Below are 22,051 nucleotides of genomic sequence, written 5' to 3' on the forward strand. Positions count from 1 at the left end.
CTGCTTAAAAACACATATCTAGTTAGGTCAGAAACAGGATTAGAACTCAGAAGTCTACCTTTAGAGCCTGTGTTTTTGTTTGTTTTGTTTGCCTTTCGATTGCTTAATTTTTATTTTTCCCAGTTACTGAGGCCTAATTGACAAAACTGCAAGATATTTAACTACACAATGTGATGATCTAATATATTTATACATTGTGAAAGGATTAACATCAAGTGAACTGACATATCCATTTCCATCTCTTCACATGTTAATTATCTTCTTTTTCTTTTTTCTTTTTTTTGGCGAGAACATTTAAGTTCTATTCTCTCAGCAAATTTCAAATATATAACGATATTATCAATTACAAGCATTATAGGCATTGTGTTATAAATAGACCTTCAGACCTTATTCATCTTAAAACTGAAAGTTTGTACCCTTCTCCCAACATTTCCCTATTTCCTCCAGCCCCACCCACCAAACTATGAATACTGCTTCAGAGGATGGTTACAGTTTTGCTACTAAAGCTGAATAAAAACAAAGGCTTTAAAATACCAATTTGATTCCATATAACCACCATATTCTAGTTTAAAAGTAAAAAACACAAGAGTTTTGTTTCTAGTAACCATAAACAGCTTTTCACTGCCCATATAAAATGGCACTGACTTCTGTGTTAGGACTGAATCATTTCCAAAGTTCCTCACAGTCTAAGATTCCATAAACCACCACTGAAGTAGAATTACAATCTAGGTATGGTATTCTTTAAAGAGTCAAGGAACACTTAGGCTTCTGTAATTTTTTTCCTGAGAGGACCACAGAAAAGAAGTAGAGAGAAACAAATCTGTTGTCATCACACCACCTGAACCCATTTCAACAATTTTTATTTGATCAACAGGCTATAAATAGTTACTGAGATAGTTACCGAGACTATCACCGATAGGTACATTCTTCAGGTTCCTGCAGTCTATTACACTACAAAACTCCAGAAAATATATAAACTGATTTCACCCAAATACCAAGTTTTGAGAGTAATATCTTTTTAATACAGATGGATAGAAGAGCTCAGCCAGGGTTTATTAGCACAGAGCCCACAGAAATATTAAGCACAAATGTTCAATATCTCTCTCCAGAATCTCAAATGGCCCTTAATTCAGAAAAGCTAAAAAACTAAATAATATCATGTAAAGACACAAACAACTGAGTTTACATCAAAAACAAAAAATATCCAAACACCCAAATCCATTTACTTCACTGGAGTTAGAAGCCATAATTGTCCTGGAATGGGAGTCAGAAGACAGGGGTTCAAGTTCTTGCTTTAACAAAGCCACTGTAACTGGTCCCCCATATTTAACTTCTTTGCAATTCAGTTGCTTTATTATGTAAGAAATGTGTTAAAGATGCCTAACAGTTCTAAAATTCCACAATTTCATCAGGAGAATTAAAAGTCTTCTAAGCAAAATCAATTCAATGGAGGAAAGACAGACTTTCCAATAAACGATACTGGAGGAACTGAATACCCAATTCGCAAAAAATGAACCTTGATCAAATCATCACACTTCACATAAAAATTAACTAAAAATGGATCACAGATTTAAATGTAAAATTGTAACAACTTTTAGAAGACAACATAGCTGGAATGGCTAAGCCATGAGATCCTGCTATATAGCACTGGGAACTATATCTAGTCACTTACAATGGAGCATGATGGAGGATAATGTGAGAAAAAGAATGTATATATGTATGTGTGACTGGATCTCTTTCCTGTACAGCAGAAAGTTGACAGAACATGGTAAACCAACTATAATGGAAAAAATAAAAATCATTTAAAAAAAAAAGACAACATAGGAGAAAATCTTATGGATCTAAGGCTTGGTGAAGACTTCTTAGACTTGACATCAAAATCACTGTCCATCAAAGCCAAAAATAGTTAAACCGGACTTCATCAAAATTTAAAGTTGCTCTCTGAAAGATTCTGTTTAAAAGATAAAAAGAATAGCCATATACTGGGAGAAAAATATCTACAAAGCACACATCTGACAAAGGACTAGTATCTAGAATATATGAAGAACTTCCAAAAACAACATTATACAAAACAACCTGATTAGAAAACAGGCAAAAGAGACATGAAGAGACAATTCAATAAATATGCAGATGGGAAATTTACATATAAAAAGATGTACATCACTAACAATTAGAGAAACGCAAAATAGGACTACAATGAGATATTGTAGTAGATACCAATTAGGATGGCTAAAATTTTTTTTATTTTTTTATTTTTTTTGATCTTTTGTCCTTTTAGGGCCACACCCTAGGCATATGGAGGTTCTCAGGCTTGGGGTCTAATTGGAGCTACAGCTGCCGGCCTATGCCAAAGTCACATCAATGCCAGATCCAAGCTGCGACCTACACCACAGCTCACAGCAACTCCAGATCCTTATCCCACTGAGCGAGGCCAGGGATCGAACCTGCGACCTCATGGCTCCTAGTCGGATTCATTTCCACTGTGCCATGACAGGAACTTCAGGACAGCTAAAATTTTAAAACAGAGTATCAAATGATAGCAAGGACACAGAGAAAATAGATCTCACAGATTGCTGGTAGAAATAAAAAAAGCAAAGCCAATATGAAAAATAGTTTGGCAGTTGCTTAAAAGTAAGCATACACTCAAAATATGACCTGGAAATTGTACTCCTAGGCATTTACCCACAGAATGAAAACTTATCTCCACATAAAACCTGTACATGAATGTTCACAGAAATTTTACTTGAAATAGACAAAAATGAAACAACCAAAATACCCGATATGTGAGTAAACTGTGATCCATCCATACCATGGAATACTACTCTGCAATAAAAAGGAACAAGTACTTGCAATTTAGATGCATCTCAAGGGATTTACGATAAGTGAAAAAAAGCCATCTCAAAAGGTCAGATCATATACAATTCCACTTATACAACATATGACAAAATTCAGATTCTACTAATAACTTGATTCAGAAATTCTGACCTCCAGGAGTTCCCGTCGTAGCACAGTGGTTAACAAATCCGACTAGGAACCATGAGGTTGCGGGTTCGGTCCCTGCCCTTGCTCAGTGGGTTAACGATCCGGCGTTGCCGTGAGCTGTGGTATAGGTTGCAGACGCGGCTCGGATCCTGCGTTGCTGTGGCTCTGGCGTAGGCCGGTGGCTACAGCTCCGATTCAACCCCTAGCCTGGGAACCTCCATATGCCGCGGGAGCGGCCCAAGAAATAGCAACAACAACAACAACAACAATAACAACAACAAAAGACAAAAAAAAAAAAAGAAATTCTGACCTCCAGAACTCTAAGAGAAAAAATTTCTGCTGTCGTAAGTGACTTCATTGGTGGTAATTTATGGCAGCTCTAGGAAAATAATGCACTGCCCATCTTGCCAAGCACCTTTCTCTCTCCAGAAATATTGGTAAACACACCAGGCACATGCCCCCACCTCAGGGCCTCTGCCCTTGCCCCTTCCCCTACCTGGAACACTCTCCTCCCAAACTTTCCCGTGGCTCTCCCGCCTTTAGATCTTTACTCAAAGACCACCTTATAAATGACTACCTCCCTGACAGCCCTAATTAAAGGTGCAACTCCATTACCCACACTCTTTTTTCCTCCTTGCCTTATTTTTCTCAATAACACATATTATCCTCTGCCACATGTTCTTTGTTTATTGCCTCTTTCTCCACCAGGAAGGTGGCAGAAATTTTTTTATCTGTTTTACTCTGTTATTATCCCTGGTAACTAAAAATGTTCCTAAATGATAGTAGGCATTTGAATATCACTTGCTGAACGAATCAACTAAAGATAGATGAACTAAAGATGATTCAGCCTATTACAGTACTTCCCAAACCCAATTTCCTTAATTTTTGCTAGAGCTCCTTACCAAAAGTACAAAAAAATACTTACTTTTTAAGTCAACTACCTATGTTTTCCTTGAATACTCACTTTAGCCTCACCTTAAGTAATATGTATGAAACTACAGGTTTAGTGAGTTATATATTTTTTTCTATTTTAAAATGCGTAACTATTAACATTTAGAATGTTCACAGAGGTATCCCAAACATGAGTCCTGGTGCCACTAGCTGTGCATCACATTAAGGCCAATCCTGGCCTTCTCCTGTCTCCCCAGTTCACATACCTAGTGATGAGGGTCACATGGAAGGAGGAGCCCTTAAATACGGTTAAGCTTGAGAGAAATCTCACAGATAATAGCAACCAAATAACAACTCTCCTCCAACCCCAGCTGGAAAGGCACAGAATCTCCCACTCCCTCCTCTTCACAGGCACAAAGTGAAAGACCACAATAAACCCCTTTCTACGTGGACCACCAAGCATTCCTCATCTCTATTTTGACTCTCACATCTACTCTTGAAGTCACACTACTTATCCCCCTTTTATATATGAGGCAAACTGATGCACTCAAGGTCATATGTGGAATTTTATCCAACATTTTTTTAAGCTCTGAATCAGTTCAGGATGAGAGTTCATGGTAACAAACACACCCCTACACAATGTAGCTCAACACAACAAAAGTGTCCTTCTTGCTAAAGTCAATTCTGGGAAGATGAATAGGTAGATACGGGGTTCTTTTTCATGGAGGCTGCCCACGTACCCAGGTGACAGAGCCTCTTAACCATAAGGCTTCCAAATTACCTCGGTCATCACCATCTCAGCCAACAAGAAAGCACAAAAGCATAAAGTAACCATGTAGGAGTTCTTCATGAGCTAGACTGGCCCACACCACCTCTAGTCCCATTCCTTGCTCTAGAACTCAGATATATGACCATGTCCAGCTGTAAGGCAGGCTGAGAAATGCAGCAGGCCTTGTCTGGAGAAAAGGAGAGACAGCTCCAGTTAACAGATAATAATTCTGACCTGAGTGCTTTTACTGTCTCAGCACCCTCTTGTGTGTGCTGATTAATATATGTTAGGAAAGAAATATATATCAATTATTTATCAATATCAAGGATATTATTGCTTAAGGTAAGGCTTAACTGAGGGTTTAAATTTTGAAAAAACAGAGAGTAGATTTACAAGAAAATCTTAAATCTTTAATACTGTTATTTAAAATCACAAAAATCCCACAGACAAGTTCTGCTGTTAATTCTAACCTAAAAGAGGAAATCAAGACAAAATGGCTTAAACCAAGTGTCCAAGGCACAAGGCTAGTAAGTGGCTTACATGTCATTTAAATATGGAAGAAGCTTGCAGTAGATGCCATCAGTGCTCCACCTACATGGCCTCAGGTCCCTCCACCATTTTTGCACACAAACACTGTGTGCTCTCACTCCTTCCCTACAGCCAGCCCCTTTGTTAAGGGGTACTGACACCAACTTGCCCTTTAGCATGAAGACAGGTAAGTGCCTGGGAACTCACATCCCAAATGGATGAGGGTGTATAAATACCCCAACTCTCTTTCTCCTAATGGGGACAACTCTGAGGTGTAATCTACTTGCACTTTCTCCAAAGCTGCTCAGAAATAAAGCAAAGTTATCACCTTGAAACTCAGCTTACTAACACACCCTTCTCAATCTCCTCCTCCTACTAGCTCGACTTCCCCAATCACCTTCAAGATTTTCCTAGGAATACCTTCCCCTAAAATCACTTTCACATGAATCCTTTTCTCAGGCTCTGCTACCAGAGAACACAAACTAAGAGAAATTTAAGGGTTACACTGGTTTAAAGTTCCCCAAATGACAATCACTCACACATAATTCTTGCTATATCCACAGAGCACTAATACTATTATCAATTTCTTTTGTGGCTAGTTTTAAATTAAAGAACTTAATCTTAAAAGAGTACTTTATATCACTACCCATGCTGTCTGCATTACTAGAAGATGATATGAATACAATTTAGAATTAAAAGATATTCAAATCTGGTTAGTCCAGGCAAAAAGTCCCCCACTGAAGATCTTAACAGCACACTGGCACAGAACCAAATAATTCTCCTTCACAAAATCTGAAGGTTTCAAAGATATTTAAAAGAAAGAAGTTTACTCAGTATGTGATTCACTGGTATTTGATGCCACATCCCCATATTACCTAGTCTTATATAGTGCCAATAGTATGCACTCCACATTGCAGGAAGCATTGCTTTAGTAGCCATTTTGTGAGGCTGTGTATATACACAGTCATGAAACATTAGTACATAGCACACAGCACAATCGCTGGCATATAGTTAGTGTACAATAAATGTTAAAACAGCTTAATGAGTAAACTGAAACTGAGAGAAGCTGAATTCTTACCTAGAGCCACAGTGTTGATCTCAAACAGAAACAAACGCACCTTTTTTTTTCTATGTCATCCACCATCATCTAGAACCAAAATATGACTCACTCCTAAAAACCCACTATGATGTTTCCCAGATGACTTCATCAATGGTAGTAAACCCACACAACTATATAGATTTTTACTCTTAAATGTTTGTTGCCTCCATTCTCTTCAAAACTCTTTGAGAATTCTATGGAATATCATTGCTAGCTGATTTTCATCTGTTATTTCCCTATTAGCATAACGATACCTTCTTTTTATTACACTCCTTTTTTGACTACTGCTATTACTCCTGTTTTTTCCATTATAACCCTGAGAATTGATTTCACTTTTATGTTCATTATTGTTCATTTATAATCAGCTTTTGATTGCATGCTGATTATTCTTAAATTTCAACTTTATACTACTGAAGAAAAACAGTGCTTGGTGTTACGCTTCTGATTGCAAAATCAGCTGGATTAAGTTATGTAACTGTTTTTTAAAAGGTCTGTAACACAAGTTTTAAAATGTAGTGGTTTTTTTGTTGTTGTTTAACCTTGGATGAGCTGTCTGCATAAAGAGAATAGTTAAAAACCGGGTGAGATAAAAAAATAATGACGTTTAGTGTTATTTTATTTAAGCAAAATGTAAAATGCCACAAATGACACATCTGAATAAGTAAGGCTTTGTGTTTATTCCAATTTTTTGCTAAAATTTCTCATTCAAAGCATTCCTAGAACTCCTATTTGGGAAATGGTATCAAAGCCTGTGCCCTATTCCTTAGAATATTCTTCTTTTCTTCCTTTAAAATGATTTTACTCTAAGAAAATGGTCAGAGCTTCTCAAATATAATGCCAGAGAATAGGACAGTGGGAAACAATGTATTGGTTACAAAACAAGTATATGAAGCCCTATAAAGCAAGACAACTTGTGGTCATGGTTCATGGGCTAGCTTCCCAAGTAGCTATAAAAGAAGATGTGCATCTCTAAGATAGGCTCAGAGGCTCCAAAAATGTCTAAGTGGAAAACCTCAAGATGAGCCAAGCAGCACACATAGCACACAACACGAAGGGGCACAGTATTAACTTCCTAAATTGCCGTAACACCACACACTGGGTGGCTTAAAGAAAAATATATTGACTCACAGTTCTGGAAATCAGGATTCTGAGATCAAGGGTTGATCTCACAGTTGGTTCCTTCACAGACTATGGAGAATCTCTTCCATGCCTCTCAAGTAGCTTCTAGTAGTTTGCTGGCAATCTTTGGCATTCTTCAGCTTGTAGAAGAATAACTCTTTCTTTGTATTCAGATGGTATTCTCTCTGCTGGTATTTCTGAGTCTAAACTTACCCCTTTAATAAGGACACCAGTCCTAGTGGATTAGGGCCCACCCTAATGCCATCCCTTTAACTTGATTATCTCTACAAAGACCGTATTTTCAAATAAGGTCACATTCTGAGGTACCAGTAGTTAGGCCCTCGAAGTATGAATTTTGGAAGAGACACAAATCAACCCAGAATAAGCACAAGTGAAGAGACCAATGTGCAGGAGCTGTGCAGGACAAGAGCTGTGACAATAGGGATGTTGTTTAAAGTCTCTGAACCTCATTTGGTTTCACTTTAAAATGTGCTTAGCAATGGCAATAAGAATGCCTACCTCCTAGGTTTGCTATGAGGACTCAAGAAGACAATCACTTTCAGGTACACAGTATAAGACTTAGCCTAAAGAATGTGCTTAATAAATGTCAGGTGTCTATGTCCACATGGGCAACAGACATAATCAATAGCAGGTGAGTCCAAGAGAAGCAATACATCCAGAGAGCCGGGGGAAGCCCTCCTGAACACCAAACACCTCTTGCTGTAATTGCCCATTTCTGTTGGCCGCACCAGGTGAGTGTGTATGTTCCTTAAAGGCAGTAGCTGTCTCATATGCCCAGGCTTCTTACCAACCCACTATCTTCGAGGCCTAAGAGTGCACCTATTATGCATTTAACAAATACACAATGGAAGCATAAGTGAGTGTGAATATTTAATAAAACAGTAATGCTATTTCTTTTTTTCTTTTTTGGCCACCCTATGTAATATGGAGTTCCCAATCCAGGGATCAGATCTGAGCCTCAGCTTTGGCAACTGTGTGGGGCCAAGGATCAATTTAATGCTATTTCTTAACAGACATTTTGACTAGATACATAAAGGCGGTAGCAGCCCAAATTTCCAATGTCCAGTGATAAATGAATGCATAAACAAAATGTTATATATATATATGTATATATATATATACACGTATATATATATATGTGTGTGTGTATATGTATATATACACACACAGTGCAAGTTATACAGCCTTAAAGAGGAAGGGAATTCTGACACATGCTGTTGAACCCAAGTTCGTGTGACTGATGTACAGTGAGACCAAACTGCAACAACGGAGTTCAGAGCAGAGAAAGGTTTACTGCAAGGGCCAAGCAAAGAGGATAGATGGCTCATGTTCAAAAGACCTGAACTCACCTATGGTTTTTTGCAAAGCATTTTTAAAGGCAACATTTGGGGTAACGGCTGCAGGGTGTATGACTTTCTTTTGATTGGTCAGTGGTGAGGTAAGAGGGTATGGTTCCAGAAATCTCATTCATCAACCTTCTGGTTCCAACCAGTCTGGAGTCTGAGCATGTAGCTGCCATGCTCTACCGGGGTGGGAGCCTTAGTTCCTATAGAATAACTTAAATATGTGTATCAGATTGTTATGTTCAGTCCTTGACAAGGAGCTAGGACTCTGCCTTGTCACTGCACTACTGTTTCTAGACTGCTTTTTCTTTTTTTCTGCATTCCCTTACTACCCTAATTAGTAACTGCTTGAATGTACCCCTTGGAACACAGGGAAGGTTTAGGTGGCTGAAGTCTTTCTCCTACAAACAAGAAACAGGGGATGTAGGCAGGCTGTGGTACCAAGAAGGGCCCCTTAGGGAACTGCTCACCTTCAGTGCCCTCTTTTCTTTGATACTTGTCAATCTTGAGGAGAACAGGTGTGGGACAAAAGGGGAATAAAGTTTTAGATAGAGAAATAATCACAAACTTTGCAGTTTAGAGGGATTTTGTTTCACACATGCTACAACATGGATGAAACTTGTGGACATCAAGCTAAGTGAAATAAGCCAGTAACAAAGGACAAATATTATACGGTTCCTTTGATGTGAGCTTCCTAAAGTTGTCAAATTCATAGAGACAGACAAGAGAATGGCTATTTCCAGGGTCTGGGTGGGGAGAGGAAAATGGAGAGTCACTGTTTAATGAATACAAAAGTTTCAGTTGAGGAAGATTAAAAAGTTCTGGAGATGAACGGTGGTGATGGTTGCACAGCAATACAAATATACTTAATGTCACAAAAAAGTACTTACAAATGGTTAAATGGTAGATTTTATGCTATGTATATTTTACCACAAAAAAGTAAAAAATTTAAGTTTAAAACTAAAAATTATATACATTCGTATTTTAGCACCTTTAGAAGCTGGAGAGCAAAAACAAGTTTCAGAGACATAAAAGGCATTTGCTGGTCCAAACTTTGAATAAAAAAAGCAATTCCTCTGCTACTTGCCTCAACACCCCAAAACTGAATCACAAAAACACTGCTTTGCATTCATGATTAATTTTAACTAAATTATGACAGTGTGGCTTATTTAAAACTTCAAAGTTTCAGGAAAAGGATTTTTTTCTGACCTATTAAAAAAGACTTTGAAGTATGCTGGGGTGGGGGGAATAGATTCATACTGCAGCACAGAAAAAAATATCTTCAAGAAATGAATACTCTTAATTCATGGATTACTATAAACATAAAATTATTGATATACTGTCAATGTTAAGAGAAATGAAATGCCATACCCATTTGGTGCACTTTAGTGGAAAAGGAAACAATAACTCTCTCTTGTCTCTATCTAAAGTTTAAGTCTGTTTTTCACACATTAAAATTACATTTTATATAATATATAGTTATGAAATCAATTTGATACAACTCATGAAAGCCTCACCATAAACCTATATCAAACAAAAGAGAAAGTATCCATTACACTCACAACATGCCTGCTAAGAGTTTGGAATTGGTCCTCCAATCCTAACAGCGCCCTGTGATTCTGTGAATTATAATAAATATATATTTGGTCTTCATCCCCGGTTCTGGTACTGAGCTCCTAAAACCTTTGGAATTTCCTAAGAGAGGGTTAAAAGTGTCTTCCTTAAAGGGGTGAGGCAACTTTTAGAAAGCCATTAGGTAACCTAAGGATAGGGGCTGGTTGCTAGGGGAGCCAACCTAGCAGAGAGAGTAGTAACCTTTAGTCCCTCCCTTCCCTTTTAGAGGAGGGGGGAGGGGCTAGAGATTAAATCTAATCACTGAAAGCCAATGATTCAATCAACCCTGCCCAGGTAATGAGGCCTCCAAAAAGATCCCTATACCAGGAGAGTGGAAAGCTTCTGGGGTGGTGAACATGTGGAGATTTAGGGAGCTCTCCTCAGAGAGTCTGCTTGGAAGCTCCACAACCTTCGCCACACACTGTGCTGTGGGTCTTCTCTTCCACCCGATTGTTTCTTTACAGCAATCCAGTAAGTAAAATGTTTCTTTAAATTCTGTGAACCACTCAATTAGTATATTAATGGAACTTGTTGAGGGAGTCATAGGAATCTCCAATCTATAGTCAATTGGTCAGAAGTACAGGTGACAATCTAGATTGATACTGGCCTCTGAAGCGGGATCAAGGCAGTCTTATAAGACTGTGTCCTTAACTTGTGGAATCTAATGCTATTTCCACATCCACAGCCTCAGAAATGAGTTGGACTATAGGACACCCCGCCGGTGGAGAATTTCTGGGTGGTACTGGAAAACCCATACATCAAAACTGGTGTTAAAATCTACACCTCGAGGCTCAGCCTCCCCAGAAACCAGTCACAAGCCTTCTGCTTTCCTTTCAAACTAGCCTCCTCAACACTCAGCCATTCAATCCTTCATCATTTTTAAATTAGCGAGGATAGTCTGTTTACAACTTCACTATCTTGAAATTTATTTAGGTTATCTAATTAGCCAAATAGCACATTATTTTTTTTCATGCTAATTATAAAAAGGTTAAAAACTAAAGAAGCATTTATTTCCCTGTATTGTTGGTTTTCAATTTTAATGATACATCACTTTTAAAAGAGTCTTGAATCTTAACAAAAAAAAAAACACTCATCATTAATAGTTTATTCACTTAATCAAAAATAATTAATAACTCAGCTTTCCTTACATTACTTATTAAAGGACTACGTAAGCCCTAAGGCTGGTATAGTCATGCATAGTAAATGCGGTTTTCCTCCCCTTCTTTTCAAAGTTATGTTAACCCAAATATGGCCTTCAAAGTCCAGTTGGTCATCTTGACAACAATTAGGAGAGCATCAGCAGAAGATGTTGACATCAAACAAAAGACAGAGACACATTTCTTTATAAAAATGTGAAGAGATTTTCACAGATAAGGTGAAGACTGTAATATTTTCTGATAAAGCTAAATGGCTGGTCTCCACTTCCAATCTGGGGCTGAGTTCAAGAAAGTCCTTTTCCCAAGATATTTCATTGTATTTCTCAACTCTTGACACCAATAAGGCACTACAGTAGCCTCTCTCTCCTTCCATGTCATTTTCCACCTTGACTCTTCTAATTCCCTGCTCTGCACTTACATTGCTCATCTCCTTTGCAAGTTGCAGTGTTGAGGGGATTTAGGAGGAAGGCAGGGAAAACATGGAAGGACGCAAGTAAAGCTTTCTGGCTATAATTTATGTAACCATGGCTTATATATTTTAATTAACTATTTTCAATTAATATATTTTAAGTGATATTTTTATTTAACTAATACATTATTTAAATAATATACTGTATTTAATCAACACATTTAAGTTAAATGTAATTTAATCATATTATGTAATATTAAACTATGATTTAACTATAAATATAATAACTGTTTATAATTTATTAAAGTTAGTGATAATAATACCAAAACCAATAACTAATACTTATTGATCACCTAGGGCATGGTGCTAAGATGATATACATGGTCTCAGTTAATCCTCAAAATAACTCTGAGAGGTGAATACTGTAACTCTACCTTTTACAGATGAGAAAACTGAGGCACAAAAATTTCATCAAGTTTAAGAATAAGCAACTTTTTTGTCCCACTTTTATGTACCACTGGGAAAAATCCGCCAATCTATGACATAAGCATAAAACACATCTGTATTCAGAGATGTTGAAACACAAAAAAGAAAAAAATGTCTTACAAAGAAATACATAAGCAATTTTTACAAGATCCCAAATATACTAAATGTTGAAAGCAAGATTTGAATCTAGGCACTCTGGGTCTAGTCCTGGTTTATGCCTATGATCCTGGCAAAAGTATTAACAGTGCTCCCTTTCAACTATCAAAACTGCTCCAGTTTTAAGGATAAAATATATGGTCTTCCTACTTACTCATGGTTTGAGTGAAATAAACCCTATACCCTGTGTCCTAGCTAACTGCACTAGGGACTAATGTGGGAAACATCTGCCTCTGCAGTTGGCTTAAAGGAAGCTCTGAGTAATACGACAGTTTTTTACTAAGTGGTGGCAAAACCAAGACAGGTTAAGTTATTTAACTCGGAATATTGCTCCAAGCCAAGATGAGGAATTATTCCAGAGCCATATGAAGCCTGCTGTCCACATCTGTCTTGGAAACACTCACTTGGCTATTTGGATGGACCAGCTATCTTCCGATGACACCCCATTTCCCCAATGAATAATTCTCTTCTGAGAGTAAATTTTCATTGTGATCATAAGAAAATGGTCTAAAACATGGTATACTACCATCACCTTAATCTCTAGTAAATCAGTGCAGCTAAGACCAGCAAAGTGAATAGTAAGAAAATCCTCAGAAATTTGAGAACATGAAAAAGGAAACAGAGCAATCATGAACACATGAACTTGGAGAAAAGAAGATGGACAAGTTAGCAGCAGTTCAGGAAGATATCTAAGTGGATAAGACCACCCCACTAACACTGCACCCAAAGTCCTCCTCCTCAGGGGGGTCATGGTATGCTGCTCTCCAAGATGGCCCACTTCATTCACAGGTGGTAGGGCTGAGGTGAATACTTACACAGAACCAACCAGCTCTTCAGCTTGCCAGCAACCCAAATGTGAGTGCAGAAGGATGAGCTAGACCAATGAGATGCTCTTATAATTGGAACTGTAACATTCTGGGAAACAGAAGCTGGATGATATGTTTAGGTTAAGAAGCTGGAATGGGCCTGGAATGGACACTCAAAGCTGTGTGCAGGTAGAAGTGATAAAGAGATGTTACCATGAGTAAGTAACGAGTTAACAGAACAGGAAAGGCACGAAGGAGCCAACACCAAGGAAGATGAGTCTTGAGTTCTAGTATGTGTCACTTATAATAACCACCCCCCTGCAACCCTGAGATAAGTCCAAGAAGATCCTTCAACCAAAGACGCCTTAAGCAACTGCATCATCCACACAGGACTAAGAACACAGAAAGAAATAGCTAAGCCAGACTGCAGGATCCCACCAGGGCCCAGAATGCCATAAACGCTGGATGAGACAGGCTTGGGGCTTGGGAAAGCTCTTGAATGCGCTCAAGTTTAAAAACCTGCTCTTTGAAAGCATGGCATATTTATGGGTCTTTCAATTTCTCTTCTTTTATGTGCCTGTTGTCATTCTGAGGCCAAAACAACATATCCAGAGAACACTGGGCCTAAGGACAGAGCACATGGTTCCATGGCAGAAATGAGCAGGGATCTTTTATAACTATACCAGCTCCTCACACCCTCTCCACTCAGGGACGGGAAACAGCCTTTTATCACCTTTTTGGTATATGGCAGTGGATGCAAGAGGCCAAAAATGGGGACCCAGCAGGGAAAGCGTAAGTCCTGTCCAGCCAATTTCCTTAATAACGCCAATCTTTCTCTCCTATCCCTACGGCCACCATTTAATCCATTTTAGTTAAGGGGACCATATATCAGTTTTCCAGGCACAGTCTGGGTTTCTGTTACACCTGCTGTCCTGATGCTCACATTCACTTTCAAATGTATTCTGATTTGGAGCTCCCACTGCTGCTCAGCAGTTAACAAATCTGACTAACATCCATGAGGGTGCAGGTTTGATCCCGGGCCTCATTCAGTACGTTAAGGATCCTGCGTTGCCGTGAGCTGTGGTGCAGGTGGCAGACACGACTCAGATCCCAAGTTGCTATGGCTGTGGTGTAGGCCAGCAGGTGCAGCTCCAATTTGACCCCTAGCCCGGGAACCTCCATATGCTACAGGTGCGGCCCTAAAAAGCAAAAAAAAAAGAAACAAAAACAAACAAAAAAAATTATCCTGATTTGATAGTAAATTATATGGTAACCCTAATTTTGATCCAACCCCACCACCACCACCACCATCCTCTTCCTCTTTATGTACCAATGGAGGGAAGGAAAAAAAAGAACTCAATCTGTGACACAAGTATACAAACACATTCAGTTTTCAGAGATGGTGAAACATGGAAAAGAAAAAAGTGAGGCTTGTAATAGAATATGTAAGCAATTGTCACACATCACAAAGATAAACAGTGTTGAAGGCAAGATTTAAACCTAAGCAGTATGATTCCAGTTGTAGTTCCTACCTATTATCCCAGCACAAATATTACTGGCACTGAATCAGTACAACAGTTTCCCGAAAGATTTCCACTCTTACATCCCTCCAACCCTTTCCATGCTATGTGGAAAGAGTACTCTAAAGCATAAAACTGCCCCAGCTACCCCATTGTCTATAACCCTTCAATGGCCCCCAAGAACTAACTTAATTCCATAACCAGATTCACAAAATCAGTAAAATTTTGCCCCTGTTAATGTCTCCAGCCTCATCTCTCACTGTTCCCCCACCTCCAACTCCCTAAAGCAACCCTCCTGAAATTCCTCAGGGCCCTCAAGTCACAACCCTGGGACTAAGATACCCTAGAAATAGAAATGAGGATTATTAACACATGGAGAAATTGACAGGGGTAGAAAAAGAGATGCCAGACTCCCATCCCACTCCCACTCACAGGACCCAAACTTACACAGACCTATTCCTTAATCTTTGCCTTGTCTCCAGTATCAATTCATATATAACATCAAATACCTCCAATTTTAAAATAAAAATAAACTTAAATTTTAGAGGCTAATGTTAGAAATCTATGCCTTTGTGACAAGTATCCATGTTCTATTCTTTTGGAATCTTTTCTAGAAAGTGGGAAAAGCGGCCACATCATCAGCACAATGGCCAAAGTCTGAACTCAGAATACCAGGAAACCTGATCCTCTGTCACCATCCCCCAAAACTCAGCCTCCAAGGAAATGCAATTCCAATTTCTCCAGCATCCCTGAAACCCTAAAAGCAGTGCTGTGCCCTAGGCAAAGAGTGAAGGGTATGTGCCAGTTGCCTTTTGGTACATGATGTGACTACAGTCTAGTCTTTTGGTGTCCCCTCACCTCAAATTTTTGATGCACATAAGGTCCAAAAGTCATATCTACTAAGTCAACATCAGACTGTGCAAACATTTCTGGAATGAGCAACATCCAGGATGGTCACCTGAGCTCCCCATGCAACTCTCCCCACTGCCACCTCGTGCTTCACCAGATCTTCAAACCACCTGTGGAATAATGAAGATAAGCAGACAGGCCTTGAACCTTTTGAGTCTCAAGTCCCCCAGATGTGAACCTCTGTCTCACATGGTTGCAGGACTAAGTGAAATAAAACTTCTGGAAACACCAAGCTCATACCTAACTTCTCTGCCATGCATGGCATGCTTATCAAATCTGGGAGAGGAAAACTAATCTGGCTTAATAAAGCCTAAAAAAAAACAAAGACAAAAACAAACAAAAGTAAATTTAGCTTCAAATTCACTGCAAGAGAAATAATCACTGTGAGCCCACCATTTAACCATACTGTCAAATATCATGGATATCATTTTACTCACTCTTTGTAACCGTCTGTAAGAATTATTTCCTTTCAGAGAACAATAAATTGAGGTTCAGTCAAATTCAATAATTTGCAGAGCAAGTACCTGGCAGACCCAAAATCTGAACTTAGTCCTAGCTGGACACAGAATTCATACCTTTTTCACCTCTGTTACCATTTCCTAGAGCCAGGGAGTGAGGGAGTCAGCTAAGAGCCTGATAAGAGCCAGATAAGAGGACAATCTACAGTGTTGATTGTCCACCTATGTCAGGATTAGCTCAAACACCTAGGTGCCCATCTCTCAGGAACAAAGAGTCAGGAATGGTAAACTATCAGTAGAACCGGATAGTTCAGCCCAACAGGACCCTCTGGTAAGTAGCTTAATGTTTTAATAGCATAAGCACCTTATCAGCATGAGGCCCTGTGATTTTAAGCAGGTTACTATGTGACCCCTCTATGCCTCTGTTTCCTTCTATGTAATATGAACACAGGACAATCTCCCCTCCAGTAATGTTATAAGGGTTAAGGACATAATGTGTGAGAAATCACTTTGAGCAGGGTCTGTCACATAAGAAATGCACAGTCCTATTATTATGAAAGATCTTTCACAACCAGACTTTCTACAGCACCTTCATTCCTCACTTACCTAAATGATCTCTATCACCCCCCCAGCTTCTCTATATTTACCTGCCTCTCACCTCTCTGTGTACCTCACACATTCATTCAGACCACAAAAGCTTTCCGAATACCTGGTCAGGAAGGCTGGGAAAAAAGCAGCACATAGAAAAAAAACTTTGCCCTCACAGATCTTACATTGTTACATTTGTGGGAAAGAAGGAAGACAGATAATAAAACAAATTTAAAAACACATAATAAACCACCAGGTAAACTGTTATAAAGCAGGCAAGGGGCAGAGAATAATCTCCAGGGAGAGGGTGAGTCAGATAATTAGGGCAAGCCCTGTGGGAAGACTTCACATTGAATCAGAAAGATGAAAGACCAAGAACAAGGCCCAAGATCAGAAGCAACAGTGTTTCAGACAGGAACAGCAAGCTCCATGCAGGACCATGCAGGACCACGCAGGGTCTTAAAAGACTAAGAACACAGGCTCTACTGAATGCTGCATTGTAATTACTGGTTTATAGGCCAATTTTGCCACTAGACTATGTGCCTCTTGAGGGCAGAGCTATGTATCTTTTTCCTGAATTCACTTACTCATAGAATACCCATCTATTAAGGGCATCCGCATGCTCAGTATTTTCTAAAACACTAGGCTTACAGTGAAGATCGAAATCAATATAGTCTCTGCCTTCAGGGAGCTTACAATAAATAGCACTGGGCAAAGACTAAGCACTCAGAAAATATTTACTAAGGGAACAATATTTGCTTGGTGTTTAGCTATATAGTTCTATACCATGCCAAATTCTGGGCTTTTTACAGCCCATCTTTCCTTCCTCATTTGCTTAAAAGATCACCACCAGCCCTCCACTTCTGTTACTCACCTCCCTCTCCTTTTCCACACCCAAGTGTTTCCAATGACTCTTATAATCTTTCCATCTTCTCTCTCCCACTCCACCTTTGCACATAGTCCACCCCACCTGGCTTTACCACACTAACTCTGGTGTCATTTCCCAAAATGTCATCAGTGTACTGACTTTAACATTTACTCAAACATGTAGATATCTAATTCTTCAGACAATACATTTCCATCAAGTAAGAGAGAACGACAACAGATGTATCAAGCGACAATTCCAGATTGAATGAATAGTGAAGAGAGTTGAAGGACAAAGATCTAAAGTTGCGTATCTAATTTCTTTTCTTCCCCCCCATCTAAGTCAGCGAGTTTCTGGGCGTTGTGCCTATAGAACTGGGCCAGGATACAAAGGTGGCAAAATTCTCACTACTATGGATCTGTGTGCTCCATGACTCATCCATAGAAGAAATATTTCATTTACAGTTAACAAAACCACTTTGGAACAAGAGCTATCGCTTAAAGGTTTTCCCCATACAGAAGTCAATAGTTCAGCATCTAAATTATTTGAGATGGATTTCCGTTTCTAACAGCAGAAACTGCAGCTATACTTCATTTTTAAAAAGAAAAAAGGTATTTATTCTAGGCAAGAGGGCAGATATAAGTAAGTCACAACTTCCAGTGCAGCCTCCATAGCCTCATTTAGCTGATAACAACATGCACATAAGCTTCCGTCCTTCACTTCTACAAGCCACGCATTCATCTTTCTCCTCCCACTTCTGGAAAGAGCAAAATATTAAGCTGGAGCTATAAATCCTAAAGTATACAACAGGAGTTCCTGTTGTGGTGCAGTAGAAATGAATCTGACTAGTATCCATAAGGATGCAGGTTTGATCCCTGGCCTTGCTAAATATAAATAGGTCAGGGATCCGGCGTTGCTGTGAGCTGTGGTGTAGGTCACAGACATGGTTCGCATCCCTCGTAGCTGTGGCTGTGGCGCAGGCCAGCGGCTATAGCTCTGATTCAACTCCTAGCCTGGGAACTTCCATGTGCCACAGGTGCGGCCCTAAAAAGCAAAAAAAAAAAAAAAAAAAAAAAATTAAATGTAAAAATAAAGTATACAACAGCAGGGGCATGGTTTCAGTTTCCTTCAATAAAACACATGCCTGGACAGACGTTCCAGGCTTTGTAGAGAACCATACAAGGATTCTAAAGCTGGGGGGGGGGGGGGCGGTGTCAGTGTTTCCCAAAATATCTATGATTCTCTTACAACTGAACAGTTCTGTGAACTTCACCCAGCTATTATGAGATTATGAAAGGGATCATGTATTAAAAGACAAAAATACCATGCTTAGACTACCACTTACCATTTAAACTTGGGCCCCTCAGCCAAGATTTCCCCTAAGACATAAGCAATGGCACCTGTGCCCACCAAGGCTGTGCCTTACTGTATTACCCTATTTGACACAGGGAGTACACAGGACAGTAATTACACGGCTGGTCTTTGGCAGCTAGCTGTTCTTTTACTAGCTAAATAACTTTGGGCAAGTCACTTGAGCACTTTAAGCTTTCAAAAACTCCTTACCAGACCCTACCAGTCCACACTTGATCCGGCTCCTCTCTACCTCTCAGACCACAACCAGCACTACCACCGTCCCCCTCTTCGACTGACTGGCATGTTGAGTCCCAGTCCCACCTTCGGGCTTTTGCACTTGCTATACTCTCTTCCCCAGAGTGTTACCTGGGTGGCTACTTTTCATTACTCAAGTCTCCATCCAAATGTCAAAAAGTTACCTCTGGGATCTTATAAAAATAATATTAAGTAGTGAGTGCATAGTGCATAATTCCATTTACATAAAATACAAAAGGAACAAAAGCAGTTGTAATTCAGAGGACTGGCTACCTCTTGAGGGTAAGGGTAGTGACAGGAAGGAGCACCAGGGGTCTCTCTGGCCCTCTGGGTTGCTGCCAAATTACTAACTTCTTGATGTGGACATGTTTAGTTTGTGAAAACTCAACAAACCATTCGCTTATAATATGTATATCTTTAGTATGTTTGTTACAGTGCAATAAAAAATTCAAAACAAACAAAACATTATCTTGTCAAATTGGTTTTGATCATCCAATCCAAGACACCCCACTCAACTTGGCTAAGCTATTCATTCTCTAACCCATGACCCTGTTTTATTTTCTTCATAGCATACGTCACTGGCTGAAAGCATTTTCATCATTGTTTATGTATGTACAGTCTAGATCTTCCTCACCCTCATTAAAATAAAGTATCATGTGGCCAAGATCTCTTCCTGCCTCATTTACTATTTCCATATATCAGCACCTCTAACAGTTCGGGTATCAGCTGAATAAAAAAGTGCATATAAAATGAGAAAATGGCTGGAGTTTTCTGGTGACACAGTGGACTAAGGATCTGGTGTTGTCACTGCTGTGGCTCAGGCCGCTGCTAAGGTACAGGTTTATCCCTGGCCTGGGAACTTCCTCATGCAAGTGGGCATGGCCAAAAAATAAAATAAGAAATGGCTAAAGGTTAGCCTATTAGGATACAACATCAATCAAAGGCAAAACAGTGAGGCCAACAAAAAAAAATGTCAATGATATTAAGCATTAGTAATAAGGGTCAGATGTTAAATTTAACTGTGGGGAGGGGGAGATAAAGTGCCATTCTATAATACCTCTGTGAGAGTGGTTCAAGTTACTTCTCATAGCAGAAACTGGGTCTTTTAACTATGTACCCACAACAGCTTTGCACAAGGCCTGGTACAAAGATCTGAGCTAAGAGTGGCAACATATTTCTGAGACACATGGTGGGGATTCTAAAGTTTCCTGGAAAAAGAGGGTCATGTTCAAGTGTCATGTCTGCCATGGGCTAGGGAGTAGGGAGGTACAACACAAAAGCAGATGTAGGTGGAGCAGATATAAAGAAACATCCAAGAATATGAAGAGTTCCTCTTCTCAAGCAATACTCACCTATTTTTACTGCCAATTCTAAGATGTTTGTAAAGAAAAAAATTAAAACGTTAGTAGTAATGCATAGTTTCTTGCTATGCAGACTAAGTCACCTTCTGATAGTGTATTTTCTTGAGGAAACCTACACCACAGCTTTGCATAATGTAAACTGAAAAGGAAACCTTTAGTCTGGAATCAGCTCTGCCACAAACTCTCTTTATAACTTTGAACAAGTCCTTGAACTTCTTTAGACCTCAGTTTTCCTACCTGTAAAATGAGCTGTTGGATCTGATGCTTGCTAATGCCCACTTTCAGTTCTCGAACACTGTGTATTATTCCCGACTTTAAAAAAAAAAAAAAAAAAATTCTCACCTCCTAAGCTTGAGTTCACAGGATAACACATTATCCACAAGTATGTGAATCAAAGTTACCAGATGGAGTGAGGTAGGAGATCCTTTTACTGTTTTCTTGCCAAAACTGGGATATTGCTACCCAGATTCTCCCATTTGTGTTCAGGCTCCCATTTCTTGGTAAGGCAAGAAGCCCACTTGGATTTCTCTGCACAACTAGTTCCTTTGCTTGAGTTTTCACTACCTAGGCCCCATGTTTCTCATCAATTTCAGTCTCTTCTCATAGTTAGCACCACAGTTCTTGTTTTTGTAACACTTAAATAATGAATAGAACTTGATCACCTGCAGATATTCTCCTTAGTCTATTACAACAGTTATTAGTGATTCTAATTAGATAAAACCACCATTCTTTTGCTACCCCACCATACTGTCAATTCCTATTAAAGATACTACAGTAATAAGCATTAGCACCTTTTAAATTTACAATAACAAAAACAGACAAATGAGAAGTCAGGAAATTAAAGAAAGGGAAAAAAAATGGGAAAACAGACAAGGACGATGCTCTGCTGTGACTGAGCCCCACACAGTCCTTTCTTAATAAGTGATATTACTTAAGGAGAATAAGTTGAATGGCTGAGTGATTTCTCCAAGACTCATCACTAACTCATAACTCCCTGATGGCGTTCTGACTACTGTGACTCCTGTCACCTAAACAAGGTAATCTACTGGGGGCCAAGTTCTCATAGCTATCCAGTTAATAGCTATACCTGCTGAATAGCTCCACCTACATCTGCTCTTGTGTTGTACCTCCCTATTCCCTAGCCCATGGCAGACATTACACTGAACATGACCCTCTTTTTCCAGGAAACTTTAGAATCTCCACCATGTGTCTGGGTTTTTATTCGCTACAAACAAAGAGAAAGAGGACAGGGCCAGTGCTCTGATGTATTTTAGTGCCAATACTGATTTTTCACCGAATTGAGATTGGATGATTCCCATCCTTCTCCTTGATCCCTGAATTTTACCAACTCAGGTACCCCAG

General features: G+C 39.2%; 1 protein-coding gene across 1 annotated transcript in view; it reads right to left on the bottom strand.

The window, feature by feature from the left end:
• Positions 1 to 22,051, bottom strand: part of SUCLG2 (succinate-CoA ligase GDP-forming subunit beta) — a 262,823-nt gene that overhangs the window by 239,687 nt on the left and 1,085 nt on the right. The gene's annotated exons all lie outside the window — the stretch shown is intronic.

Source organism: Phacochoerus africanus, chromosome 1 (assembly GCF_016906955.1).
Source record: "Phacochoerus africanus isolate WHEZ1 chromosome 1, ROS_Pafr_v1, whole genome shotgun sequence".
NCBI lineage: Eukaryota > Metazoa > Chordata > Mammalia > Artiodactyla > Suidae > Phacochoerus > Phacochoerus africanus.